Source organism: Protopterus annectens, chromosome 3.part0 (assembly GCF_019279795.1).
Source record: "Protopterus annectens isolate FY-2018-M chromosome 3.part0, PAN1.0, whole genome shotgun sequence".
Lineage (NCBI taxonomy): Eukaryota > Metazoa > Chordata > Ceratodontiformes > Protopteridae > Protopterus > Protopterus annectens.
The window spans coordinates 1963937595-1963950493 of NC_056731.1; the positions used below are offsets into that span (position 1 = coordinate 1963937595).

Sequence of the window (12899 nt, forward strand, 5' to 3'; positions counted from 1 at the left end):
ATTCAGATGTGCTGCCAGATGGATCCTTGCCAGCTTCCAACCAGATTGTGGCAGAGGAATCCAACAACACAGCCAGGTGAGCCTCTGGATTCATAGCAACTTCAGGAGAAACACCTGGCAGAGGCTGGACAGCGGAAATTCCAGTCGTACCCTTTTCACCTTCTTCTTCCCTAATAGCTGACCGTCTGGGCAGGAGATTCCATCCATTGTGTCTGCAGCAAGAAGCTTAAGATGCTGATTCTCAAGATACAAGCAAAGTTGAGGGAGGAAAGCCTACTACAAAGGGTTTTCAGGATAAACACCTGACAAATCGAACAAGTTGTATGGTCATGAGAAGCTCCTAAGCAAAAAAGATACATATGATGGCGGTCTGTATGGGGAATCTTGTCTCCCACACTGGCAGTTACCCTTCCTGGATGACATTAATCCCAAAGAGCACAAAAAAAGGCACGAAAAAACAAAGCCCCCAATGGGGCACTTAACTGCAACAGTTAGAAGTCAGAAAACAGGCATAGGTAGTCACTGGAGAACAAAAATGCATTCAACTGGCAGAAAACATATGTAGGGAAACAGACCAATGGTGAAAAGATGTGTTTGGACTGGCGGCAACGAAGTTCTAATTATGATATGCCTGAACATCAACTTTATGCCTCATGCTACACAAAGAACATTTGGATGACGTTCAGTGTACCTTAAAGCAACAGTAGTCTTTGGTAGACCGGCCGAACACCGGGCTTCCATGGCAGGGAATCCCATCTGTTAAGAATACTGCAGCAGTGAATTTAAGGACAAATGACTACTATGAGTTCTTTTGTGTATTTTCCAACTCAGATAATCCTGGCAAAAACCTCCTGCCACAAGATGAATAGACCCTAATGTAAAACACAGTAGAAGAGACCCACAAGCACAACACTACCACAAACCACTTAAACAACTAGCTGGAAAGTCCTTGCTGAAGCAATTTTAAGACAGTCTTACAGCAGGAACAGTGTGAGTAAGAGCAATTTTTTTTTACAAAAGCTTCAGTGAAATGCACACTTAAAAGCAGGAAACAGTAATGATCACCTTAAATAACAAGTGAGATTTAACAATCAAAGGTACTTAACTTTGTCTTGATGGCATTGGATACAAAAAAATGCATCTGGAATGCAAGCTCAGACTCCAAGTTTTCCTGAGCTCTAGGAAAATGAGCAGGAAACAATATGAAGTAAAGGAGGTTTACTCAAGAGCAATGCAGGTTTTCTGAGTGGGCACTCAGTATCCTGGATCCATGGAAAACAATGGATGGGAACAGTACATAAATAGCTTATACAACAATCTATAGCACTGTTTTTCAACCACCAGTCCAGCAGAAATGTTCTGCTGGTCCGTGAAAGCGAGTGTGTGTGTGCGCGTGTGTGTGTGTGTGTGTGTGTGTGTGTGTGTGTGTGTGTGTGTGTGTGTGTGTGTGTGTTTGTGGGTGTGTGTGTGTGTGTGTGTTTGTGCGTGTGTGTGTGTTTGTTTAAGTGGTAGGTAGATAGGCGTGTATGTGTGTATGTAAGAAGTAGGTAGGTGTGTGTGTGTGTGTGTGTGTGTGTGTGTGTGTGTGTGTGTGTGTGTGTGCTGTCTAGATTTTTGCCTCATATTTTTGGTCTATTCCTCATAAAATGTGTGGTTTTCTAGCAAATCATTAAGGACTGAATTCATTAAATAATGGCATATATTTGAGTTTCAGACTTAATATCCTTGCATGCTAACACAAATCCTGTTATTCTAGGAACTTTCAAAGTTTATAAGAGGAATATTTAAAATCTGTCCCTATTTTTGGGCTTTGACCCCCAGTTATTTTATGGTTTGTCCATATTTCTTGAGCTAAGAGGTTGAGAGTTATGGTGTGTGTGTGTGTGTGTGTGTGTGTGTGTGTGTGTGTGTGTGTGTGTGTGTGTGTGTGTGTGTGTGTGTGTGAATAGAGAGAGGAGGTGTCACTCAACTTTCCAGATTTTCACAGAATGTCCAGATTTTTGCCTCATAGTTTTATCCTGTTCCTCATAAAATTTGTGTTTTTGGGGGTTTATTGTGGCAAATCTGTGAAGACAGAATTCACTAAATAATGACAGGCTTTTGAGCTACAGACCTTCAGAAAATTCACAGTAATACAATACCTTTTATTCTAGCAATTTTATAAGTTTGTGACAGCAATATTTAAAGTTTGTCCCTATTTTGGGGGCTTTGTCCCACCACTATTTTTGGGTTTGCCCAGAATTTTTGTGCTAAGGGGTTGAGGTATGGTGTGTGTGTGTGTGTGTGTGTGTGTGTGTGTGTGTGTGTGTGTGTGTGTGTGTGTGTGTGTGTGTGTGTGTGTGTTTAAGAGGAATGGAAGGAGGTAGTTCTGTGTGTTTGTGTGTGTAAGATGAAGAAGATGGAGGTAGGTAGCATACCTCTCAACTGTCCCTTATTTTCAGGGACATCCCTAATTTTGACTAAAATTGTAGCTCTGTCCCTTTTAATCCCACCTAAAAGTGATGACTTTTGAAAAAAAGGTGATGAATTACACTTAATAAATTATCACAATGATTAGAGTTACAGACTTCTTTTATTTTAGAAAAATGCATATTCACTCATGTTCTGTTACTTTTGTCAATATTTCAAGTTAATAATATTAATATATGAAAGTGTCCCTAATTATTTCTGGATTTGTCCCTGATTCTGTTGGGATTTGTCCCTTTTTGGTTGAGAGCCATGGGTAGGTGTGTGTGTGTGTGTGTGTGTGTGTGTGTGTGTGTGTGTGTGTGTGTGTGTGTGTGTGTGTGTGTGTGTGTGTGTGTGTGTGTAAAAGATAGGTAGGTAGCATACCTCTCAACTATCCAGATTTTTGCAGAATGTCCAGATTTGTTCCCCATATTTTTGGTCTGTTCCTCATAAAAAAGACTGAAGTTTCAGAGTACATATCCTGGCAATGATTTATCAGCATTTCTCACATAGTATACTCAATTTCTGTGATCACACTGTGTGTCTATATCTTTCTCAATTGATGAGATTACAATGTTGGTCTACAACACTAAAGGTGCAGTTGTTTTAATTGGTTCCTTATAAGTAATGTTTTTTTTATTTCTGCCTTAGTGGTCCACAAGATATTTTTTTTAATTTTTCACTGGTTATCACGTGTGAAAAGGTTGAAAACCACTGGTCTATAGCAATAAAAGAGGAGTGGGAGGGACTTTGGAAATCAGATTATCATAAGGGGTGGAGGCCAGAGACACAGTCTTATAAAACAGTAACAGCAAAAGGGTGAGAGCATTGGAAACAAATAAAGGAACAAGCAGACAAGCTAATCAAATAAAGGTAGTTCTGGAGGTCTTTCAGAAACTTCACCTTAATGTGTTAGTGGGCTATGGGGCAGACACAGAATGCAACTTTAAGCAGGTAACTCTACTTGTGGAAATATAAGTACAGAGTAATGCAGAAACATAATCTTCACATAACTGCTCATTAAAATACAAGACTAAAATCCCAGAACTAATATAAAAATGGAATCAGATAGAAGAAAGCAGAAAAGTACAAGCATCACCACACATCACTATAAGTGCAACTTAAATATTTAAGCAAAATTAAAGTAATTAAAGTAATTAAAACAATTTAATTCTCTTTCTGTTTTTGATGAAAAGCTAGTTACTTACAGCTCTACCTCTCTTAAGTCTTGTATAAAAGACACTTGGTGGGGCTTGGTCTGTGTTGGAAGTAGGAGGCTAGCTAGAGAAGCAACCAATAAATTAAGGCAATATTGGAGCTCTTTCAGAAACTTTAACTTAATGTGTTAGTGGAGGATGGGGCAGATGCTGAATGCAACTTTAAGCAGGTAAAAGATAAGCAGGATGTAAAAGCACTGAAGCACAAACTGGAGCACAGACAATTCTCTCACTATTGATCTTCTATTACAGTTTAAGGCACAAAACTATGAAGAAATTTACCAGTAACACTGTTTATGGAAAAAAAATGCAGTAATGAATGACTAAGGTACACATCTGGTAGTAGTATGCAGTCATGCCACAACTGTGGATTAAACTATGAGAGTTTAGTCTAGCAGGTTTTAAAATGCAAACAGATAGCTTTTAGAAGGAATTCTAATTGTGGAAATACAAGTGCAGAATAATGCAGAAACGCAATCACCCCCCCAGCTACTATTAAAAATACAAGACTAAGATCTCAGAACAAACTAAAAAAATACAAACAGATGGAACAGAGCAGAAAAGTACAAAGTAGTATCACCACACAGGTCACTATAAGTACAACTTAAATATTTAAGCAGAACTGAAATAATTAAAATAATTTAACTATTTTTCCTTTTTGATGAAAATGTTAGTTACTCACAGTTCCACACCTCTCCAATCTTGATTTTATAGTATCTGAAGAAGGTGAAGCATTGTCTCCACCGAAAGCGCTCATTAAATAAGTGTTTATTTGTGGTTGCCGACTCTTATCGATTTTCTTTCTTGCTTGTTGGTTTAAATCTTGTGTAAGTGGGTATTTTAGAAAAGGAAGGAAAACAGAAATGCTAAACCCGGAGAATAGAAAGTCAGAAGGTGGGAAGAACAGGATGAGGAGGCAAATCCATATTAACAAGGAGACACGAAGCAACTATTTCAAATAAAATGTAGAATTTTCAGAATTTTGCAAATTGTTTACAGAAATGCGAAAATGTGAAAAAATTTGCTTCTTTTAAGTGTTTCATTGCAAGTATAGAAATACAAATGCAGAGTTCTAAAGTAAAGGCAATGTTAAGTCATCTAGGTCATTCAGATGCCCTAGAAATTTATTCCAGTTTATTCCAATTTTTTGAAACCTTAGGATGTTTGAAGACTATCATATTAAGCTGTCTTAAACCGTTTCCAGAACCTGTGCCTGTGATACATGCTCCACACATAGACGGCCTTAGGCATAGGCCAACTAGGCGGTCACCTAGGGTGCCGCTCTAGCAGGGGCACTTTTCCAGTATTTATTTAATGTAGTTAGACCAGGATGGGGGCACCGGGTGGTGTAGTGGGGGGCACCGTGGAGCCCTTTTGCCTAGGGCACCAGTTGACCTAAGGCCGCTCCGCCTCCACAAACAATGGTTACTGGTCTTAAAAACAGAGTAAGAGCTTAAACATATGGAATAACTTATTATAATAGACAGGCAGAGCCATTAGAATGGATCAACAGCATGGCAAGTGTAGTTCACAAAGATAAAGTCAGAGTTTGCACACACCCACAAGATCTCAACAAATGAAGTCTGAGGGAGTACTACCCATAAACTACTATTAAAGATGTAGTTGCCACTACAGCCAGTATAAGATTATTTGTTTGCTAGTTGTTTATTTATTTATTTTTTTTGTTTGTTTATTGATTGATTGATTCATTCATTCCATTTGTTTACTGGAATAGTCTAACCAAGCTAAAGTCCATTTTCAACAGAGGACCAAGGAGAAAAGCTCCAGTTATATATAAAGTTATAAGAATGACAATGCAAATTCAGATGCTATAATATATAGAAAACATTTTGCACAATCCTCAAAGCAAAGCAATAATAGATATCTAGATGTCATGCAATATTTTATTTTTATTTATTTATTACATTTGTTAACTGGGAAATAGTCCAACTGGGCCAGAAGCCCCTTTTCAGTGGAGGCCTGGGGAGAAAAGCTCCAGTAAGCATAACAATCTTTACATTTGCATATTTAAAAGAACAAAATACTTGCAATCTTTACATATGAATATTTAACAGACAAGTATTAATATGAGAACAGACGAGAAAAAAAGTCATGGTATAAGACAAATAACATAATATGCAAAAATAGGTTGCTGGGCAAATAACTGAAGATAGCACAGACGTGAATATTGCAGATTCCAGCAATATACAAATTAATATGCAGTGATGCCAAAGACCATTTGGAGAGGTGAAAAAGGATGTGTACCAAGATTATTAGTAAAAATAGTAGAAAAGTTGCAGTAGGAGGATGTAGAAACTTTGGAGAGTGGAAAGGGGGTGGGAATGGGAAATAAGAGGAGTTAGCCTGGGGAATGGCAGGAGCAGAGCCAATGACTTGTTAAGTGGTGATGTAGTAGTCGTCTGAACATGTGAAGGTGAGGATTTTTTGTGATGGTTAGATGGAGAGTGTTTCAAAGTTTGGCAATTTTATAGGAATAAAAACAGTCCCTGTAATAGTTGCAGGAGAGGGGACCTTTAGCATTGGTTTATCTGAGGGGCCTGGGATTGTGACTAGGATTAACAAGATTGGAGAGAACAGGGCAGTTCATAGGATGGTTAATTATCTTGTGTGCCATAGTAAGTTGGTTGTGAGCTAAAAGGTTAAGGAGTTCTAGACAGTTTAGCTGAGAGAGCACAGTACAGTGGTGAGACTTGTGTGTGGCATTTGTGGCAAATTTGACAATTTTGTTGTAACATGATTCAAGATTATTTAGGTCAGACTTGTGAAGGTTAGTGAGAATATGAGATCCATAAAGGAGGGAAGAAAGCAGGTGAGCTTGGGCGGTGGCCAGCCTGGCATTGTGGGTAAGATATGGTCTGGCTCTATATAAGGTGCTTAGCTTAATGTGAACTTTTTTGGTTGTCAAAAAGACATGTATCAAATGTTAGATTCTCATCAATAGTGATTCCTAGAAGTTTATTATGAGTTGTGGGATCAATTTTGGTTCTGTTTGAGGGAAGGATTGAAAGAGAGTCCTGACGTGGTTTGGATTTTTTATTTTTAAAGATAATTTAGTTTTATTAGGCATTAGAATTAGTTGATGCTTGGACAGGTACCTTTCTATGTTTTGGAAGGATGATTGCATTTTAATTGAAGATCTAGGTGAGTGGGGGCAGAGCATATAAGGGTAGCACTGTTAGCATATTTGACAATGGTGGCTAGGTTGGCTGCTGAGTTGAGGTAATTTGTTAATAAGATAAAGAGGAGAGGGCCAAGTATAGACCATTGGGGCACTCCGACAGTGATGGGGAGGAGGGGAGAAAGAGTGTTTTCCCATTTGGTGGCCTGCTGACGATTGAATAGATAGCTGAAGAACCAGGACACAGAGGATGAGTTGAGGCTGTAGGTTGCTAATTTGTTTAGTAGAAGGTGATGGGAAATGGTTATGAAACATATCCATAATGATCATAAACTGTATACCAGAGTATATCTTATAAAAAGATGAGAAAGGAAAGGATGATTAGATGAAGAATGTAAAGGTGTAACGTTAGTGATAAAGGGGTATGTTATAGAAAGACATAAATGAAAAGTACTGTAGGTAATAGTTAAAATGACAAGAGAAGTTGTGGTGATAGGGAGTCAACTATATAGAGAAATCGATTTAGAAGCTAAGTCAATCTAAATTTTATGTGGAAATCTTTTTTGGATATTAATCGTGGATTTCAATAAATTAAACTAGATGAGGCATGCTTTTAGATGTGTTTATTCAATTATTAATACAGGTAGATAAATTTTTATTTCTCTAACTTTTTTTTTTGTTTTTTTTTAGCAGAGAGGTATTTCATAGTAGTGTAGCTAACAACTGAGGGAGGGAAGGTAGTATCACATATACTGATGATGGCACTCTTGTCTGGGGTGTTACAAAGCAGAACCATGACAAAAGTTTGGTGCAAAACAATGCCAAGTGTCAGATTGCAGTTTCATCCTTTTAATCCCAACACCTGTGACTGCTCTTTTACTTTATGCTATCATTTAGAGTCAGTACACCATATAATTATAAATGTAACTGTATGTAGTCCTATCAAATACTAAGCAGTAATTCAATACATTGACAAGAGAATTTTATATACAATGAAGTCAAAGTGTTGATGTTTTCAGTAATATAATGATGACTGTGAGAAACATTTTCATATTTTCATTAAATGTGAATGTAGCCTATCCTAAATCTAAACAGAGATGTCTTTAGAGATACAGAAAGTAAGGAAAAAGTAAAGTATTACAAGAAAGCTATTGTCAGAATACACCAGGCTGCCAGTGCCTACATCTACCTACCAGTGGTATGACACCAAGGAAGAAACCATCTTATGATAAAACATTTATGAAATCTCTCCCTAAGTCTCAGGGGCATCAGAGGCACATATCAGTTACTCAAATACTTCAGTAGACAAAGACACTTCAACAATAACACCTATAAAACCACTGAACATTAACTCTATAAACAGAGGTCATCCAAATGGTACACCAATGCCATAAGGGCAACTGGGTTGTGCCACTACACATAATATCGTCCTTGTCATAGGTGACTCTATAGTATAGCACATAGTCACACCACTCACCAGGTTGAGCAAAGAAAGAATGATGGCTAGCTGCCACTTTGGCATGAATATTTATTTATTTATTTATTGTCATTTGTTAACCGGGTTAGTCCAACTGGGCTTTTGGCCTATTTTCAGTGGAGACCCGAGGAGAAAAGCTCTAAAAAATTGTATAATAGTACATTGATTGCATGCAGAAGTATAGTACTAACCTAGTTGAAAACTGTAAAAAGAAGTATATACAAAGCTGTTAATAATAACAAAGTTTAGCACAGAAAAGAACAATTACAAAGCTGTTAATACATAATATTGTATAAATTAGAGAATATACATAAAGTTCTATCATCAACATTTTTTTTCTTTTTCTAGGTTAGATGGAGAATGGTGTGCAGAAAAGTGTGAGACAGGAGAGGGAGACTAGGTGGGTTCATGACAGGAGCAAGTCTTGGAGTTAAGTAGAAAAGTTTTTAGTTCATTTTTAAACTGGGTGTAGTGGGTAATGGACCATAAGCCAAGGGGGAGTTTGTTCCAGGCATTGGTGACAGTATGTTTGTAAAGTATTTTCCCAGTAGATTTGTTTGGTTGATATATGTCTGGTAGCTGTTGGTTCGATGTACAAAGGTTGGTCGATGTATGAATATTTGACAAGTTATTAAGGAGCTCAAGTCGCTGCATACCAAGTATACACATGACATTGATTTTTGTCCACATGGGGTAAATGGCCTGAACCATACCTCTCAACCTCTTAATGAATAAATCTGGACAAAGCATGATAAAATGGGGGGACAAAGGCCTAAAAATAGGGACAGATTTTAAATATTTTTCTTATACACTTAGAAAGTTGCTAGAGTAACAGGGTTTGTTTTAACATACATGTTCTGAAGGATCTGAAGTCTGAAACTCATATGTATGCCATTATTTAGTGACTTTGATCCTCACATAATCCCAGTGATTTTCCAGAAACCCACACATGTTACGAGAAACAGAACAAAAATATATGCCAAAAATCTGGACATTCTGCGAAAAACTGGACAGTTAAAAGGTATGGCCTTCAAAAGCTCACCTGACCCTGGAAATTAGAGACATCTCGGTTTTCTCCAAGACTTGGTTCCAGTACAATGAAAACACACCCTTCCTGCCAGGTTTCATTGCCTATCACATGTTCAACCCCTCTGTCAAAGGTATCTCTATCACCAGTGTCAGTGTCAGTGCTTCCATAATCTGCTGAAACTCCATCACATCCAGTCCCATATGAATGGATGAAGACTTTCAACTTCTCTATATCCTTGTAGCTGCCAATAAGACCCCATATAACATCTTAGCCAGCTGCTCAACCACTTTTATTTTGTTTATTTATTTTATTTTATTTTATTTTATTTTACATTTGTTGACCGGGCTAGTCCAACTGGATATATGTCCATTTTCAGTGGAGGCCGAGGGAGAAAAGCTCCAACATAGATGAAAAAAACATAAACATAACATAAGAACAACCCCTTTGATGTAACACACAACCCATGAAGATAACAAAAGCAAACATCAGTCCATCTCCTTTAAGCAAAACACAATTATGCTTAGGGACTTCAACTATCCATCCATAAACTGGGACATGTATTCTACTACTACAAATAAATATGCACAACATTTCTTATATTTCATCACTGCAACCTTTCTACACTAGATAATAAACTCCACAACTAGGGGTTCAGAATTACTCAATCTTGTACAAACATAGCACCATCCTGTTGTAGACATGTAGCTGCCCCATCAATGGTAAACTCGGATCACTTCTCTGTGGTTTTCCCCATTATAACCAAACCTGAAATTCCCACAAACCACATAACTGTCATAGATTTCTCAAATGCAAACCTATTGCAATTAGTTGAAGAACTAAAGAGATTCATGATCCTCCAGGTGACCCAGTAACCAGCACCTCTGACTTGGTGGAGAGTTTCTGCTCTCACCTGACTGTCTGCATTCAAACTTCTGTCCAAATCCATCACAAATACAATGCCAAGATTAAGAACAAACCTTAGTAGAACTCTGATGTAAACAAACTACATAATGGGAAAAATCTCACTCATAGGAACAAATGAAATCTCCATACTTCAAAACCAAACTCACGAACTAAACAAGGAGCTCAAGAAAAACTCAAATCTACCAGTGCCAAACATGAACTGAAAATTGCTATTTTTTTGGCAAGGACAAGTATAAGTCCTTCTTAAATGATGTCAGAAACCTTACTAATAATACTCAGTGCTGTACCAGAGTTAGTCCATAACAATACTACTTGATTTATCCTGGAAGACATACCCAATACATTTAGTTCAAACTTCTCCTTCCTAATCCTTCCCTTTTTTCTCCTGCTTGACATTATAGCCACACCCCTCAAAGATCATGTCTACACAAGTCACAAAGGCACTCACTAAGGCAAAGAACACCAGCTCTGTGGGCCATGGCAATATGCTATGGTGCTTTCTCACCAGTATCAAGCACTGTCTCCCTGACTCACCCCTAAATATTTTCAGCCTCAGCCTCTAATCTGGTTTTATGCCTGAGGTATTCAGAAAAGCTGTAGTTTTCCTCATCCATAAAGAAGGCCCAACTAACCACTGATCCTGAAAATTACAAATCAATAACCCTTCCTAGCCCGGAATGTAGGACATTGGAATGCATCATTGTAGAAACCATAAACGAAAATATCGGCAGCTTACAGTCCCTTGACCTGAACCGCTCTGTGCTTTGTGAAAGAATGATCCTACCTGATAAACTCAGTATGCTTCTTTGAAAAAGTTAACAAGGCATCAGATGGGGGCAAATGGGTTTACACAACTTACCTTGATCCAGTCAAAGATTTTGATATCATTTCACACTCAAGCATTATGGACAAACTACTCACTCTACATTGTAAACCCCTAGGAAATTCACTAGGAAGAAAATTGTCTCACAAGCAGAACCCATCAAATCAAGATTGGGGCACACTCCTTCAGAAAGTCTGCAATAGTGGGGTCCCCTGGGCCCCCAAGCTCAGTTTTATAGGCACTCTTTTTTGGTCTCTACTTCTCTGACTTTGGTATATAGTTCTATGATGTCAAGGCTGATAGTATAGGTCTTTGGCTAACCAACTCTGTAGATATTTGCAAACTCAGGACCTTCATCGGCTTTCTGAAAGACAGCGTGATCCTACAAAATGGACTAAAACATACAAACAAATGGTGCCAAGACCACAGTCTAAAGCTAAGCAGTAAAAAGTGTAGTATCATATCTTTTGGTTATTGTGCCCATGTGCCTATAACATTAATGGCACCCTCCACAAAACTGACATGATCACCAAAGATCTAGTCACTTTTGTAGACAGTGAACATTCCTTCAAAAACCACACAGCTACTATTTTTACAAAGTGTTTCTATCTTGCCGAGCTGATCACTAAAGATATATCTTCTGTGCCCAAATATGTTGTCATCCCTGTCTAATCCTCCCTTATTAGCTGCAAAGGATATGATGTTCCATTTCGTATATACCTGCTCAAACACATAATCAACTGGAGAAACCACAATATTTCCTTACTAGGAGAATCACGGGCATAAATTCCATATGTTACACAGCACATCTTAAAGCTCCATCTCTCTTTTTTGTCTCTTACGGAATCCTAAGGGGTGTCGTCTGCCTAGCCTACAGAGTCTGAAATGACCCTATCCTGTGTAAGCTCTTACATGCCTGCAAAACCTGTAACATCATGAAAACCCATGCAAACAGCCTAAACCTCCACCAAAAGTTACATGGAACCTGCTGGTGAGATAAGTACCTCTCCCAAAGACTTTTCCACTGAAACAGAATTCCATTTCATATTAAACACAGCAGTTGCCTAATCTTCTTCGAACATAACCTAAACAAACAGATTGGAAACTGCAAATAAAACCCACATTTTGTCTGCAGTCCCTTATGGGAAAGGGTAGTGAGTAGTGAAATTGCATTAGATAGGCTTTAAATGATCCACCAGCCTAGTAATAACCTATAAACCTATGAAGCCCTGTTAGATGATAGGTTCATAGGTTCGTAGGATGATACTAGGCTATTGGCCAAGAGGCCATTATAAGCTTAGCCAAGAATTTCACCCATGTTCCGACAAAGATGCAAAGGTTCAACTGATTAAACAAATATTCGCGAATAAAGCCTAATCATAATGGTACAAAATTCCCCTGTGGTTTTGATTTTGATCATTATAAATTGATAAATATTGTGGTATTCAAGGTGGAATATGTCTATTATCTTTGAGTTATAATAGCCATAATATTGCACTTAATTCATTGTGTACCCTTTTCACTCATTACAAAGTATTTTTACAAAATCTGGCTTATGGGTTGTGAAATTTAGCCAATGTTACATTGTTATTAGCTAGAGAATGGAATGCTGACTTGAATGTGGCATTTGAAAGAACCTATGTTTCTGTCATATCAAGTGAAAAATTGTCAGGTATTACATGACTTCATGCAGCATGGCAATGTGGGTGATATAGTACATATCATAACCTCTTAACTAGACAATATACTACTGTACGACATGATGACAAGCTTAGTTCACTTACAGATATCTTTGTAGAAAAAATGACTTTGTGCAACATATAAGTAATGTAACAATGTAA

The 12899-nt window shown here is 37.8% G+C and overlaps 1 protein-coding gene across 1 annotated transcript in view; it reads left to right on the top strand.

The window, feature by feature from the left end:
• Positions 1 to 12899, top strand: part of LOC122797221 (C-type lectin domain family 4 member E-like) — a 589212-nt gene that overhangs the window by 115339 nt on the left and 460974 nt on the right. The gene's annotated exons all lie outside the window — the stretch shown is intronic.